This window comes from Pseudonaja textilis, chromosome 2, assembly GCF_049901715.1.
Source record: "Pseudonaja textilis isolate UNSWEBS1 chromosome 2, rPseTex1.2, whole genome shotgun sequence".
NCBI lineage: Eukaryota > Metazoa > Chordata > Lepidosauria > Squamata > Elapidae > Pseudonaja > Pseudonaja textilis.
In genome coordinates this window covers 191,217,852-191,235,773 of record NC_141991.1, presented here as the reverse complement: position 1 = coordinate 191,235,773, position 17,922 = coordinate 191,217,852, and the positions used below count along the sequence as shown (strand labels likewise).

General features: G+C 36.3%; 1 protein-coding gene and 1 long non-coding RNA gene across 4 annotated transcripts in view; one reads left to right on the top strand and one right to left on the bottom strand.

Moving 5' to 3' along the window:
* KANK1 (KN motif and ankyrin repeat domains 1) overlaps window positions 1–17,922 on the top strand; it is a 119,468-nt gene that overhangs the window by 45,024 nt on the left and 56,522 nt on the right. The window lies entirely within an intron of this gene.
* On the bottom strand, window positions 3,205–6,010 carry LOC148127291 (uncharacterized). The gene is made up of 3 exons (XR_015742176.1): window positions 5,803–6,010; window positions 5,006–5,109; window positions 3,205–3,313 (listed from the first exon to the last, which is right to left on the bottom strand). It is a non-coding gene; the product is annotated as an uncharacterized LOC148127291 (long non-coding RNA).

The following is a 17,922-nucleotide window of genomic DNA, read 5'->3' as shown; positions in this document are numbered from 1 at the left end:
TACAGCAAACCCAGATTGTGATTACCAAGGTGCATTATAGGACACAAAAAGACTGTATGCAAGTTCACAGAACTCTCTGGCTGATAACATTGTGTTCAATAGAGTATGAAAAGACAATAAGAGATTTAAAGTTAACTATCATATCCACACATACAATATATTAATAATAAAATGAAAAAGCCCATAAGACTACTTTCAAGCCTGCCTCTGATGGACTTCAGTGTGTCCATATTAAATGTTCCTGGATCATTAATCTCCATGCCCCACCTGATTTCATTTTGATTCATGTGTGGATTTTAAATATAGACAGGTTTAAACGTTATAGACCACCCAGAGTAATTCTTAATCTAGTAGAATATAAACACAGTAAACAAATGTTATTTCCCAGAATGCTTCTAAAATGTAATGTAATGTAATACACTCCAGGAGTATTACATGGGTTTAGAGAAAAAAATACAGAAATAAGCTAACATCTTTCCAAGGCTAGGTTTAGTAGATCTTGAGCAACAAAAATTTAGTTACTAGTAGAAAGCAGTAGAAATATATAAGATTCTCTTTGGTGCTACCTAGTGGTTGCCCAAATTTTTGCAGCCCAGATCATGGCTAGCAAAAATTTGGGCAACCACTAGCCTGAAGTTTATAGCAAGAATTCTTAAAGAACTTTAATGCAGCTAACTCTAAGAAATATGACTGGAGAAATGATGGATGTTCTTACTGGCAGCATAACAGAGTGATTCAGTTGCCATGTGCTTTCTGCCAATTGCACACTGTTTATCACAACCCTATTTATTTAACTTGTCAAGGCAAATGAATTGGGGAGTAGCAAGACAACTGTTAAATCATCACCGAGCAATCAGTTAACTTTATTCTTCCATTCACTTTCATGAAAGTGCATATAAGAATTCTACACTAGCCTGGTTGTCTAATGTAAGCAAAGTATATGAAAAAAGGCTTTAAAAGCAGAAGATAATTTCAGAGAATAGTGGATAGTTTAATCTAATGCTATAGTTTTTGGTCTACTGTTTCTTGACCGATTAAATGATTAGGTGGCACCAAGTTTGTGTTGACTTTTAGTGACCACATAGATTCTGGGATGACCTGTTCCTAGCTAAGTAAAATGTAGACATTCAGTAGAGTCCTGTATTCATCAATACTTATGTGTTAGTTACTTATGGGTAGTTCTCAACTTGCAACCACAATTGAGCCCAAAATTTCTGTTGCTAAATGAGACAGTTGTTAAAGGAATTTTGTTCCATTTTACAATCTTTATTGCTACAGTTGTTAAGTGAATCACTGCAATTATTAATTTAGTAGCATGGTTGATAAGTGAATCTGCCTTCCTCATTGACCTTGTTTGATGGTCGCAAAGGATGATTGTGTGACCCTGGGACATTGCAACTGTCATAAATATGAGTCAGTTTCCAAGCCACTGAATTTTGATTACATGACCATGGGGATGTTGCAACGGCCGTATGTGTGAAAAATGGTCATAAGTCACTTTTTCAATGCTGTTGTAACTTTGAACAGTTATTAAATGAATTATTGTAAGTCAAGGATTATCTGTATACATGGGCAAAATAGAAAAATAAAAAATAAAGTGCCTTTTACTAGATGTTATGTAATTTAGTTGAGGGAGCCCTGACAACTGTTCAGGGAGGGGTCACTAGGGCAATTATTTTGGAAATGTGATAATTGGCACAGATGTGGCTAATCCTCTTCTTTCTGACCTCCATCTATATTTTAAACAGATGCCGGCTGGGATTTGACTAAAGAAGGTGCATGGAATTGAATAGTTCAGAGGTGTCCAACCTTGGCAATTTTAAAACTTGTGAACTTCAACTGGCTGAGGAATTCTGGGAGTTGAAATCCACAAGTCTTAAATTTGCCAAGATTGGATACCCCTGGAGTTATTTTTCTTGTCATCCTGTAGGAAATTTTAAGATTTCAGGCTAGGTGGCTTAGGCTGTGGAACAAAGGTCAAATTTGTAGAAGGTGATCACCAGAGCAAAGAGGGATGGGGTGGCGATAGATTTCCAAAGTGAAGCTGGGTGTAATGTTGATGACATGATAAAGAAACATTTCCTGGCTTCCGTTTTCTGTACCTCATGAAAATACCGTAACCAATAGCTTCTCCCAACATGATAGCATTGGGTAATACCTAGAGAAGATGGTTGGAAAATAGCTTGGTGCCGGTGCTCTATAAAGATCTAACACTGAAATCACTGATTGTGTATTCATGTAGGAAAAGGTGAGAATTGATTTTTGGGTGTTTGCCATAGCATTGAAAGAGAGAAAGATTTTACCCATTGGTTTTATCTCCCCCTACAGTGATCCAAGGTTCAGCTAAAAATAGTGAGATTTATGTGTATCCAATTCTAAAAGTTTTCTACATGTCCTTGGAGACTTTTTCTGCAGCAAGAGAGATTCTGTGTGTGTGAGGGAGGGGAGGGGGGAGAGAGAGAGAGAGAGAGGGAATTTTAGATGATGGGATAGAAAAAGCTGATGAGATGATTGAGAATGCTCTTTTTGCTTTGTTTGAACAGCTCTGAAAATAGGGTGGAAGGACAGACTATGCAGAACTGCTGACCTTACACACAGTTTATTCTAGCTGGTAACTGATATTCAAGAAGGAAGCCAATAAATGCTAGAGCTAGCTTGATAAACAATTTCCCAGGGAGGGTCCCTTGGTTGTTAGAAGGTTTGTATTTTTAGGTACAATATTGGCAAATAATGTGGAAATAATTGCCATGGAGTTGCAATGTACTAAACGTTTGAGTTTTGTCCACTGCTGGTAATGGTGTAACATAGGTTCCATTATTCCTTATACAATCTTAAGGGAACATGATACATGATCTCGTCTCTGAATTGTGAGTAAGCATTTGAACTGCTGGTGACCAGTTGCAAATCAGCCTTAACCAGAGCTAGGAAATTGCTCTCTTTTTGATACAGTATTTTGACTGACAAAGGAGAATCCAACCCATAGAGGTGAGAAATTGGATAGCTATAGTTATTAAGAAGATGCTGTTTTTTTTCTATCTATCTATCTATCTATCTATCTATCTATCTATCTATCTATCTATCTATCTATCTATCTATGGTATTCAGCTTTGTTTGGGTATTTTCCCACGTCATTGTAGTTGTGCTTTTAAAGTTGTAGCAACGTTTCGGCAGAATCTCATCTGCCATCATCAGGCTTCTGTATTGTGTTTATCTATCTATCTATCTATCTATCTATCTATCTATCTATCTATCTAAAATATATATAAATAAATATCCTGTTATTAAAAATAAAAACTGGATTAAAATTATGGACCTGTGGAAGAATAAAAAATAAAAAATAAATTCAGAGACAGCTGAAAGTGACACGATTGAAATCATATTGATAAATAAATCTTAGAACTGCCTGTGTAGATGTTATTTACTATAAACAACTTTGATGTTATTTAATATAAACAACTTTTCTGTTTATTGTGTAACTGCAATTACTAGAAGCCTCAATTCTAGCAACATTGTAATTATATACTTGATTATTTAGATTCACTTTTAGTGTAGACTTTTCTAGGGAATAATGAACATATGCTTACTACTACACAATTAAAACTAAGAGTTAGTAAACAAATGCTATCAACTTATTTGCAACTTATACATATTAAATTATGGATCATATTTTAATATTTCAGAAAGATCCTAAAATGATCTAACTTTAAATGGTAAATATGGGTTAGAAATTTTTGGAATAACTGCCATTTGTATATTTCTGTCTTGTTGTCTATTTGAATAACAATGTTTTTGTAGTGTGCTTGTCTTCAAATAGTCCTAACATTTATTTAACAAACCTATTGCATTTTCAAAAATGTAAACAAGAATGACAGGTTGTATAAATAAGCAGCTGCAGAATCTTGTAGGACTCTTATTTTTAACATTGTGCTGATGCTATAGGCATAAAGTACAGTTTTAGAGTTTGCTGAGGTGCTACTTTGCTATTTTGATTATGGAATGGTAGGCATTGTTCTAGATGGATTAGACATTGCTTTTGGATAAATTGCATGCTAGGTGTAAAAATAGCAGGCATAAACTTGGCAAAAGTTAAAATTGTAGTCTGTTTAAATGATGCTCTTTTGAGAAGCTACAACTTTAGTTTTTGCATTTCATTGCTTTCTAAGTAATTTTTTTAGAATGAGAAGCATAGAGTGAGGGATAGCTTTAATTTTAATAGTACTGGTGTTTTTCAGTACAATTTTTTGCATAAGGGGAATGAATTCTGAGGTTCCTCGGACAATAGCAAATGTGTTTGTTATAGTGGTTAAGGTGTTGACCTAGAAACCAGGAGTCTGAGTTTTTATCTTTAGGCATGAAAGCCAGCTGGATGATTTTGGGCCAGTTATTCCCTCTCAGCCCAACACACTTCAGAGGGTTGCTATTGTAGAGAAAATAGGAGAAGGGAGAAGTATTATATGTATTTGCTGCCTTAAGTTACAAAGGCAAGATAAAAATCTAATAAATATATTGGTAGGTAAGTTGTTAGCTGGCTTGCTTTAGTTATCATAAAATAACTTTCAAATATACTTTCTCAGTTTTCAGTAATTATATTTTGATTAGTTAATTACTTTATTTCTCTTACTGTAGCAATATTCCTACCACCTATTCAACCTCACACTCGTTCTACTGTGATGGTAGCAGGGAAGGAACCTGGTAAAATCTGATCAAATCTAAATAATATTAATATTTTAAGGATTAATTACCTTCAGTGTATAGTGTTGAATAAAGAAAGGCTTTAAATTAGTGACCATGTTTTAGAGAACAGATTTTCTGACATTTTGCTTGCAATTGTGGCTAGCATTTTCATAGAGAAAGTGGTCTGCTATGTAAAACACAAGCAACTAAGCAGGCAACAGCATATCAGATGGTACAATACATACACTGCATGAAGAGCCTATTGAGATCCACAAACATCCTAACAGCTTCAACAAGAGAAAAAAACTAAAAATTAATGAAGTATGGTTACCTGCTTGTGCTACACCAAGATCCTGCCCCAAAGTAGGACCGATCAAGAATCGGCTTTCCAAAGTAGTGAAAATGGCCAAACAGAACTGGCATGATCAAAATCAACTAAATCAACATCATCAAACAACCTATCAGCATTGGACACAAAGAATCAAATCAGGTAACAGCTCAGCCAAAGACCAATCAGAAATCAGGACACGTGGCTATAAAGTGAGTTGCCTGTGATCTACATAGCAAACCACTTTGTTTCTGAAGATGCCAGCCATAGTTGTCAGTAAAATATCAGGAAATCTGTTCTCTAGACCAAGGCTCTTCAAACTTGGCAAGTTTAAGACTTGTGGACTTCAACTCCCAGAATTCCTGAGCTAACATGACTGGAAAAGATAATAAAAAAACAGATCTGCCAACATCTAGAAACAAATAAAGTAATAACTAGCAGTCAGTACGGGTTTGTTAAAAACAGATCATGCCAAACCAATCTTATTTCATTCTTCAACATAGTGACTAAATTAGTAGACCAGCAAAATACTGTGGACATAATATATTTATATTTCAGCAAAGCATTCAACAAAGTAGACCACAACCTACTTCTTAGTAAGCTAGAAAAAAGTGGAATAGATAGCACCACCACTAGATGGACTCGCAACTGGCTGACAAACAGTACTCAACGAGTAGTCCTTAATGGGTCTAAGGCCACATGGAGGGAAGTAAGCAATGGGGTGCCACAAGATTCTGTCTTAGGCCCAGTACTGTTCAATATCTTCATTAACGACTTAGATAAGGGAATAGAAGGGGAACTTATCAAATTTGCAGATGATACTAAGCTGGCAGGAAAACCCAAGAAGATAGGCTCAAGATCCAGATGGATCTTGACAGACTAGAACACTGGGCCATATCTAACAAAATGAAATTCAATATAGAGAAAGTAAAGTCCTACACTTAAGCAAGAAAAAATTAAAAGTACACATATAGACTGGGTGAAACCAGGCTCAATAGCAGTGACTGTGAGAGGTTCTTGGAGTCTTAGTGGACAACCAGCTAAATATGAGCCAGCAGTGTGCAGCAGCAGCCAAAAAAGCTAATGCAGTCCTAAATTGCATTAACAAAGGGATACAATCTAAATCAAGTGAGGTACTAATACCACTCTATAGATCCTTAGTAAGTCCACATCTAGAGTACTGCATCCAGTTTTATTCAGCACATTATAAAAAGATGTTGAGACTAAGTACAGAGAAGAAGCAACCAGGATGATTAGGGGACTGGAGACTAAAACATATGAAGAACGGTTACAGGAACTGGGCTTGGCTCGTCTAGTAAAGAGAAGGACCAGGGGAGACATGATAGCAGTCTTCCAATATTTGAGGGGCTGCCAGAGTGAGAAAGGGGTCAAGCTATTTTCTAAAGCGCCTGTAGGCCAGACAAGGAATAATGGATGGAAACTGACCAAGGAGAGATTCAATCTAGAAATAAGGAGAAACTTTCTGACAGTGAGAACAATCAACCAATGGAACAGCTTGCCCTCGGAAGTTGTGGGAGTGCCATCAGTTGAGAATTTCAAGAAGAGATTGGACTGCCATTTGTCAAAAGTGGTGTAAGGTCTCCTGCTTGGGCGGGGGGGTTGGACTAGATGACCTATAAGGTCCCTTCCAACTCTGATTATCTGTTTGGTCTTAAAGCTGTCAAGTTTGAAGACCCCTGCTCTAGACCATGGTCACCCAATCCTAAACCCCAACACTGCCTGTCAGATACTGGCCATCCCAGGGCCATGTGACGATCTTTTCTAAACGTCTGATAAGCAGTCAGTGGGGAAACCAGAATTACTTAACAACCGTGTAACTAACTTAGCAACTGTAGTGATTCACTTAACAATTGTGGCAAGAAAGGTCATAAAATAGGCAAAACTCACTTATCTTGCCTAGCAGTGGAAACTTTGGGCTTAAGTTTAATCATAAGTCAAGGACTACGAGACAAAGCTTGATAAACAGGAAGAATCATTTTGTTTTTATATTTAATAAATGTAGGAAGTATATTCTAATTTGGCAAGTTTGCTGCCAGTGTATTGTATCTTCTGATTTTATCTTGTCCAGTGTTGTCATGAAATTAAATCTGACCTTTAGAATTGAAGTTTGATGAGTGAGGCATGAGTATCTGTTATAGTTTGGAATGTACACAAATATAGAGAACATGCCTGAAATAGTATATTTGCTAACATCAGCATAGAACTTGAGCCTTGGTTTCAAATCGTTTTCATGGATATAATTTGCTGTGGCTTAAACTATGCCCTTTACCCATGTAGGGACTGACAATGATTTGACTATATTTTATTGTCATCTTTAGGAACCAATTTTGCTTTTGATATGTAAAAAATGATGGCAGTTAGCAACCTAAGTAACATGTACAATATCACAGAGTTCTTGGTTTTCTCTATGCTTGGCTGTTTTCTTGCAGACCTAAAGACCCCATGGTTCAGCCCTGAGCTACAAATATATTCTCTTCTACTGGTGTGTTCAGTTTCAAGCACCAAAATCACTTCTACAGACCTGCAAATTTGTGAATGTTTTTCAACTTTGAATCAGCCTCTTCAATTGTGCTTAGATATAAGTGCATTCCGCTTTAAAATATGAATTACTGATTATCTCCAATTATACAGGGTTAAAATAGGAGCTGATTCAAAGAGTATTTGATCAATTTGGGAAGTTTTAACTAATCATTGATCAAATAGATATTAATTGATTCTCTTTTTTCCTGAAGCGTATTTATTAATTTACTTCTATTTTTATTCAATTTGCAAGTCTGTTCATATCAACAAGCAACTGTGGGCTGCTAATGAAATTAAAAATAATATTAAAACAATTACAATAATAAAAATTATAATACATAGGAGCCAATAATAAATGTTAATGCATATGTAACAAGATGGTGCTTAACATGGATGGTAGTATAGGAATAAATTAAATCAGATCAAATGAAAATACATTGGCCTCCATTTACTTTAGACTACAACTCCCATAGCTCCTTGCCATTAATTACTCTGGCTGGAACCTAGGAAACTTCCCATAGTGTTCTTTTTCTTTTTTTGCATAGTATATTAATTGGTAAAGCATGTAACTTTCAGGTAAGGAGCTAACAATTTTGTTATTTATATCCTCTACATTTGTTCTCCATAGAATGAGTATGTGTAGGAGAGAGAGAGCAAAGCCAGCATCTAATCGTTACTAAATCTGACCACCTCATCATACTTTAGCTATGAAATTGCTGTCTGGATTGCAAGTTGATCTTGGAGATAGGACGAAGAATATCATAGTTGTTAACTTTACTTTTATTGTAAACAGGGCTTAAAGCATAGAGTTCTTGTTCTACAACATTTGCATTTTGTAAAGTAAATCTGATAAAGAATTAAGTCACTCCCAGTTAAATGGTTCTTAAGACTACCAGTTCATCCTCTTTGGGTGTAAGCCACAAGGTGAAATTACGAATAACAGCACCTTTCAGTTTATAGCTTCTGGTATCACACAACAATAATAGATGATTTAGCTGTGGAGGATGAGGATGCACAAGTTCTAGTTCCCTTGAGCAGGTATTTGATGCTCAGCACTTTTTAAATAGCACCCATTATAATGATCCTTGTTTTAGTCAGTGGATGCTATTTATCACCCTGTTTATCCCTAATTGCTTTTTCAGAGCCAAAGTGCTTTTCAGGTAAAATGTTTTGTTAGTAAAAGTGACATCATGCTGTAATACTATAATGCTATAGTAATCCAATTTTTCCTAAAAAATGTTTTAATACTTATCATTAATAATGATAAGATTTAAAATGTTTAAGAAGCATTTTAATATCAAAATGTAAAGAATAATTATCCTTTTTTCTTCAAGTACAGCTAACAAAACATTTTAGCAATGATTAGAAAACGGAGGCAGGCAGTCATCTTCAACTAATTTTACAGATATATAGTACTACATCTGTCATGATTCCGAGATGAAATTATGAAAAGGAAAACCCAATATCTATGAAATCTTAACAATTTACAGGAAATCTGAATTAGAAGCTATGAAAAAAAAAATCCAAATTGTCAAAGGTTTTGTGAGTGTACAGGATTTGATGCAAGACACAAGGTAAAACACCTCTTGTGTGTTGTTTTTTCCCTGTTACTAAGATATCAAGCACCATTTACTTTCAGTAATTGTCACTTTCCTTAAGCAAGTTATATGTATGTACCACTAGATTCCATTCTTTGCTTGGCTGATAACCTGATACAATTTGATTTTTAGAATGACTTGGAGAAGTCCTACTGGGATATTTATTTATTTATTTATTTTCTGCCTTTGTACAAATAACTCAAGGCTGTGAACATATCCAACATACCTTCCTCCTCCTATTTTCCCCACAACAACCCTGTCAGATAGGTTGGATGGAGAGCGAATGACTTGGCCAAAGTCCCCCAGCTGTTTTTCATGTCTAAGGTGGAACTTGAACTCACGGTATCCTGTTTTCTGGTCTGGTGAGCATTTTTTATTTCAGCCTGGCAGCAGCTTTTTTAGATGGTGGAATATGACTGTTTCTCTCTTCTGCCTTCCCCATAGTTCTCTGTGCTGGAAAGTTTTGACCACAGTGATCCCCAATTGTTCACTGGAACTTCAGAGTCCACATTCAGAAACACTTGAAGAGTCTTACCAGGGTTGTCATCAAGCAGAAACTTCCTTAGTTGTTGCCCTGTAGTGGGACCTAGGAAGCACGCGTCTTTTATGGCTGCTACCCTTATAGAACACCCTTCTTTTTGAGATCCAGGAGTCTGAAATATCTTGAAGAACTTGATTTTCCACCAAGTGTTGGGATAGGGTGAAGTTGGAGTTTGAAGGAGAGTGTTGTGAGTTGCATCAAGGGAATGTGGGTGTGGTTCCATGTATTATTTTACTAGGGGGGTTATTTTTCATTCTCGGTATGTTGTTGTTTTTATATTGAGTTTGTGAGCTATCTAGAGTTCTACTTTTGAAATGAGTAGCCATATAAGTATTTTAAATAAATAAATAAATACATTCCTCATTAGTGTAATACTGTCCTGTCTCTCTCAGAATCACGAGGCAACACTTCTCTGTACTAAAATCAACCACAAGGAATCTTCAGTGCCTAAGTCTATCTTAGATTGCTAGCCTATATATCTCCTTCCAGTTCTTCAGGTTTCCTTTCCAGGTAGACTTTTGTTTTTAAGCCTCCACCTTATTTTGTGAGCTGAGCAATCATCCCTCACTTTCTTCTGTGGGAAACATCTGACGAGAAATTAAGAAATCTCTCATACCTATCAGTTAAACTTTCTTTCAGTGCTTGTGTAGACAGATCTGTAGGTAGGCATAGATCCTTCAGGCTCAAATATTATAGGAAATGGGGGTGAGCATGGTTTATGTGTCCAACCTTCCATGTATGCATGTGTTTCTTTGTCCTTTTAAAAGAGAGAAAAGTGACAGGAAAAAATACATTATCAATATCACTAAAGATGGCGGATTCTTTTATTTTTGTAACACTAGTCAAGGCTGTCTTAATAAAATGATACTTATGAAATGTTTTGAAAACAGGGTCTGTAGAATTTTTTTTATTGTGGTGTTTTTACAGTTGACTGTACAAAATTATTTTCATGAAATGATCTTAAGAGTTCATTATCTGACCGATTTCTGATTGTTTTAGGTGAGTTGCCCTTTATTTTTTGAATGTAAGACTATGTATCAGATTTGGACAAGACCTGAATTCCAGGGCTGGTTCAAGATAAACAGACCAGCACGTAAATATGGATATGGCTGTAAACAAGCTTGTCTTGTCCTAAATTGCAAAGTTATCCCCTAAATTTGAGCTCCTAATGGCAGACATGACAAAAATGGGGAGAAAAAGTTACATGAAAACTATTGGGAGTGGGATTGAATTCAGCGATTAACAGGTCTGTCCTCAACTCAGAGTAACCACCATTGATCACTCTAATAACTTCCTAGTCAGAACATGATATGTTGCCCAGCATTCTGGAAATGGTATATACTATAGAAACTCGAAAAGCAATCCTTATTTTTACCATTTTACTACAAAATTGGTTACCATTTTTCTAATCTTTGGATGAGAAAAGAAATGTGACTTCTTTCCATCTTTGACAAACATCACCCTTACTTTTCCATGATGTTCCCTTAATCTATGAGTCTCAAATGATATTGATGTTTCTTATAACCATCCTGCTGCCAATTTCATCAAAAGAATAGGTACTTGGAAAAACGTTTCTAAAAGGAGAAGGACTTGAAAATTCCTATCCCCCATTTTATGATGTCTGTCTTTCTGTCAGATTTAAAGACTGCCCAGCTCACTCATAGACCAACTCTGAGTGGTGTGCAATAAAAAAGTATGTATTTTTATACTTCTTAATTAAATTTCCAGCAAATTCCTTCTTATTTTATTGGGTTTTTTAAATTAACATATAGTCATAAATATATGTGTGCTTTTTCCTCTGGCAGATTGTAGAGAGTAAAAACTCTCCTTCCTTGAACTGCATGGCAGAACAAGAAACAATTATTACCCTACCCATGTTCCTGAATGTGTCCCTTCAAACATTTGTATAACCCTCCTTAAGTGTCTTCAGCATTTTATAAGGCTGAGTATGTTGCTTTTGTAGGTTAAACCAAAACAATATCTAATGTTTTTGCTTCCCTTACAATTTAATAGCTATAATTTGCTTGTAAACTGATATTCGAATATTCAGTTTCCCTATTAGAAGGAATAATATCTAGAATTTACTGGTCAGGAATTACAGATTAATTTAATTCTACTTTTGTAATACAACTGTCCACATTTTATGTAGTTGAACTATTTCTAGGGTACTTAGGATCACACAGATAAAACTGTTTCGTGACAGGAAGAACACATAGATTAAGATATTTTGGAAAGCTTCCCTATGACATCTGGTGAGCTACTAAGTAGGGTTTTATGCTTTGAAGCAAATCACTCAAGAAAATATTGCTAAAACTACCAGGTACCCTTTTCATTGAAAATTGTGGTTAATGAATTACTGTGATATCTGGTTATTCTTTAGAAAATAGAGTTAGACAGAAAAACAAGACAGGTGTTGCCTTTTTCTTCTTCAAAATGGCTGTTTCCTTTACTTGGGAAAACATGGGTTGAATTCAAAGGTGGAAGTGGAAGGAGAATTCCAGTTTCAAAAATATCGGGAAAATAAAGTCGAAAAATGGATGATTGTGTTAGTTTTGCAATGTCCAGTCATTAGCTTCAAGGGTGCGGTTGCAAAAGTGGATTTTAGAGTCAATAGGATTTTGATTCCTTAAGCATAACTTGTGCTACCAACAATTCATCTTATAAATCAAAACACTGTAATTCAAAGTGGATACATTTGATAAATATTTTAGTGCAAGAGAAGTTATTTTATTAATGCTTGAAGACAAATCCTTTCTTTTTAGTGTTCCCAACTTAATTATTTTAGGGATTTTTAAGGTTTTTTAAATTGCTCTTAAATTGTTCAATGGGCTGCAGAGAATCCCAATAGTATCACAAATGATACAACTACTTAAACATTGGGTTTTGGGGAATTGGGTTGCCATAGCTTGCAGATTTATAGTATGGTACATGTACATATACTGTGTTTAATTTAACAGAAATATGCTTAAAATTCCAAACATTTTAATAATTTACATATGAATGAAGAATTGGACATAGTGATGTTTCTACAGATATACAGAGAATATAGAATATATTCTGTTTATATGTAAAATTGAGTGAAATATTTTGTAAAGAGCTTTTAGAATACCATAATTCAAAATTCAGATTAGAAAACACATATAGGGGTGGTTAGAAAATTAAGATCCGTTTGTGATACAGTTGGTTGTTTTGTGTAACAACATTATTTTTTTCCTAAAGAAATATTGTTTAAGTGGAAAATTGCAAGGCAATATTGTTTAAATGGAAAATTGCAAGGCACTAAATGAGTTGATACCGTCTTACTAATAACACCAGTCTTTCTATCATGCACAAGATAAATAAAGGATGCATTAAAATCGTTTTATTTAGCACAGTTCTACGCCACTTTTCTTAAGTTGATTTATAGTAATGGAGCAAATAAAACCTAGACAAGTGAAACCGTTGTGCTGTGAATGCCTCAGTTGTTTAGTTTTTTTTCTAGGATTAATGTATGTTTTTCCTGTGTGTGTGGTTTTTGGGGGGAGGGGGGTTGATGGTTTGACCTTTCCACAGAGACTTGCCCGTTGTTTAACCAATCAGACAAGGTGGCATGGCTGGTGAATTTGTGCTTGCCAGAGGTAGCCTGACTGTCATTAGGTACCAAGATGAGATCCTCAGACCCCTTGTGAGACTATATGCTGGTGCGGTTGGCCCTGGGTTCCTCCTAATGCAAGACAATGCTAGACCTCATGTGGCTGGAGTGTGTCAGCAGTTCCTGCAAGATGAAGGCAGGAATTGATGCTATGGACTGGCCCGCCTGTTCCCCAGACCTGAATCCAATTGAGCACATCTGGGACATCATGTCTCGCTCCATCCACCAATGCCACGTTGCACCACAGACTGTCCAGGAGTTGGGGGATGCTTTAGTCCAGGTGTGGGAGGAGATCCCGCAGGAGACCATCCGCCACCTCATCAGGAGCATGTCCAGGCATTGTAGGGAGGTCATATAGGCACATGGAGGCCACACACACTACTGAGCCTCATTTTGACTTGTTTGAAGGACATTACATCAAAGTTGGATCAGCCTGTAGTGTTTTTTTCCACTTTAATTTTGAGTGTAACTCCAAATCCAGACCTCCATGGGTTGCTAAATTTGATTTCCATTGTTAATTTTTGTGTGATTTTGTTGTCAGCACATTCAACTATGTAATGAACAAAGTATTTAATAAGAATATTTCATTCATTCAGATCTAGGATGTCTAGAGAGAGAGGGAGAGAGAGAGAGAGAGAGAGACCTGATGCATCAGATTGAATGAGGCCTAGTTTAGACTGAGGCCCTTTTCCACATTGAAACATCTTTGCCAGCACATTGAAACCTTTTTGGCTTCTATTAAAGGTCTTGTGGATGAAACATGGTGAAGACTATCAGGAAGCTCTCGCATTTTGCTTTAAACAGGATTCATTGGACCAGATCTCCACCCTAAAAATTACTTTTCCCCAATATATTACAGTGCCAATTCTGAAGAAGGCAAAACCAAAATGTACTGGTAAAATTACAAGGAGAACACACGCACACACTACCTTCTAATCCTGCTGGAGCAGTTGATTGGACTAGAATAGATATCTCATTACTTTCTCCTCCCTCCCTCTCTCCCTCCTTTATTTCTTTTTCTTTCTGTCCCTTCCTTCCATCCCCCCTTCTTTGTCTGTCCCTTTTTCTTTCTTTCCCTTTTCTCTTTCTTTTCTTCCTCTCTTTCTCTCTCTTTTCTTTCTCTCTTTCCCTCTCTCAGGCTCACCCCTTTAGATGAGGGGTCACCAAACTTTTGGATCTCAGGGATCACCAAACTCATAATTTTAAATCCCAGAGACCACTAATATGAATTTTGACTGACAGTGGCTTTCTGGCATTGGTGGGAGAGAGAGAGAGGGAGAGAGAGAGAGAGAGAGAGATCTGATCCAACCTCTCTCTCTCCATCTCTCTCACACGCACACAGGGAGGGGTGGGATTTAGACCCCTGATCTAAAGCTGTCAAAACTCCAAAAACTGGTCAAGTAGCTCTGGGGAGGCCAGTCATAAATTAGAACACTTGCTAAACAACCGGCCATTAAATGAAGACCACTTGTATTTGGTTTGCCAGTCACCTGGCCATGGCCACCCAGTCACATGACCAGCAAGCCACACCCACCCAGTCACATGACCAGCAAGTCACACCTTCAAATTAGGCCATGCCCACAGAAATTTGAATCCCACCCCTGGGTGGGGGGCACCGAGGATGAGTTTGTAGCACCAAGGGGGCGGTGGACTTAAAAAGTTTGGGAACCACTGAGTCTGGCTTCTGGTTTGAAGGGCTTCAGCGACAGAAATCCACGATCGTGCGTGGTTTCTTCATGGGCTCACCTCTGGAGCACCCCGAGCCAGCTCGTTTTGGAGCTAAGCTACCCCATAGAGGTGGTGAAGAGGGGGGAGACTGCCAGCAGGCTCGAGGAGAGCCACATCTCTCCTCCTCAGCTGGCCATTACTCCCTTTCCCAAAGGCGGTTGCAGCGGTGGTCAGAAATGGCCACCACAAAGGAGAACTCGACCGGAAAAGAATGTGCACGAGGAAGATAAGAAGTGAAAGTTTTGGCTGACCTAGTTAAATTGTAAAAGCATCAACCAAGGTACCCTGGAATTTAAACTTACAAAAAATAACATCGCTCCCAAAGAAGAGTCGGAAGCAGCAAAGGAAAGTGAAAAGGGAAAGGTTTGGGTTTTTTTTTCTTCTCTCTCCTTCTCTATACTGACAACTAAGAGACTTAAATAAGAAATCGGAAAAATCCACTTTGACATCAATAGGCAATTAAACTGAAAATAAAACAAAATGCCAAAGGGATAATAACGATTTCTGGACATTAAAAACTTTCTTATTCATAAGCAGGAAGGGAGAGAAAAAGAATAAGGGCAAGATCTGGAAGAGGGAGGAGACTGCCTGGAATTAAAAAGAATCTAAAGTAAAACTTCAACAAGACTTCTAAAAGATGCATTTTAACTGAAACTTTGCAACTAAATAGTAACCCCAGAAAGAGACTGTGTAAAAAAAGAGCAAAAAAGAAACAGCTTGTGTATATTTGGATTATTTGGTGATCTTTGGATTTTTGGTTATTATATTTGAATGACTAAAATCAATAGGGTGGTTGTTTAAAAATTTATACAATGGCACCACTTCTGGATGAATTGAAAATGGAACTTAAAAAGTACAAAGAAGATGCACAAGAAGGGAAGGGTCCTTTTGGCTTTGTTTTTCAATTCTTAGAAATGGAGATTTGGAACTATGAGAAACAACAAGAAAAGACTGCAAAACAAGAAGAGTGGGACAAAGAAGAAGCCATCTTTGATGAACAAGTAATTCTATGTAGAGAAGAAAAAGGAAAGTGGGGAAGAGAATGGAGAATTTAAGACTTAAAAAAACAACCAAAGAAAAGAAAAATAATTCAAAAAATAAGTATAATACTGGAAAGCGACAGAAAAGGAGAATACAGAAGAGAGAAATAGAGGTAAAGAGACAAGGGGGTAAAAAGTGGAGAGAGAAGAAGAGAGGGAAGAAGGAAAGGAAAAGAAGTTACAAAGGACCGGAGCAAGATGTAGAGAAACAGGACCTATTTAGAGACAATGGGTGAAAATCTAACTGAAAAAGGGATTCTGTAAAGGTACATAAGATTGTATTGTTATATTAGTAATAGAAATAACTTTAGAAAATTGGAAACAACGTATGATTAAAATGAGGGATAAAATAGTGTAATTTAGTGAAATGTTTGTGAATAAAATAAGTGAAATAAGATAAATGAGAAAATTGAATTAGGAAGGAACGGGAACATTTTAATTAGGTAATGTTTTATAAAATATAAGTGAAGAGGGGGGAATTAATTATGGAAAGCTTATAATTGTTCCCATAGAAGTATGATATTTAATTGAAAAGTAATGTTAAAGATGTTAAGATTTTAATGAATATTAATATTAATGATAGAATTGAATTGGAATGGAATGTTGTTTTAATTATATACATTTATAATTTTTTTCTTTTTTTAAGAATACAGTGTGTATTTTAAGAATGTACCAAGCAGAATCCGAATGGAATTTATGTATTATATTGAATGTTACAACTTTAGGGGAAAGATATAAAGGCGTCATACTCCAATCAGTAACTACAGGAGAAATTTTGTTTAATGAGAAAAGATAATAGATAATTGAAACAGGACAGACAAAAAATATAAATACAATGATTTGAATGGAGGTGAGATGATTAAAATAAAATTGAGAAAATTAAAAGAGGGGAGAAGCTATGCAGAAAATGTAAAATAGTAATAAGATATGGAATAGAATAAAAATGAGCATGAACCTGAATTTGTGTCTGTACTCAGGATTATGCTGCTTTCAGAAAAGATGTTTTATTTGTATTTTTTTTCTCTTTGTGAAAACTCAAATAAAATTTACCAAAAAAAAAAAGAAGTTTGGGAACCACTGATCTAAGTCATTGAAGATATTGAAAAATACTTCGCCGAAGACAGAGCCTTGCGGTACCCCACTGCATACCTCCCTCAATATAGATGCAGTTCCATTAAGACTACACATTGAATGTGGTCAGCCAATTATGAATCCATTTGGTGGTGATTCTGTCTAACCCATGTTTTTCTATTTTATCAAATAGAAAGTTGATTGATTATCTTTTCCAAATGCTGTGGATATAATATTCCAGATTGATTGGTTATCTTTTCCAAATGCTGTGAATATAATATTCCAGAATCTTTCCAGTTATTGATGTCAGGCTGATAAGTCTATGGTTTACTGGAACAATTGTTTTTCCTTTTTTTAAGATGGGAACTTGGATCAGCTTTTTTCCAGTCATCTGATAGATCCCCGGTACTCCAGGATCTTTGAACGATATGGTCCAGTGGTTCAGAGATCACATCTGCCAGTTCCTTCAGAACCTTGGGGTGTAATCCATCTGATCCTGGTGATTTGAGTTCTAGAGTGGATAGAATGGAAAGGTGTTCTCTTACTATTTCCTTGCTTATTTTAATTTGCATTCCTAGTCTGCATTCCTATTCTTACAGAACTTTAGAACTAGCATTCTGCAGAATGTAGAAATCTGAAACCTGAATCAAGAGGGCTTTATCCATCTCAACACCAGCTTTGGTTAAGAAATCACTCTTGGCCAGCCCTTACCTGTTCTTGCATTTGCCTAGAAGTCTTCCAGAGCCCTGTAATTTCAAGGTGTGACTCAA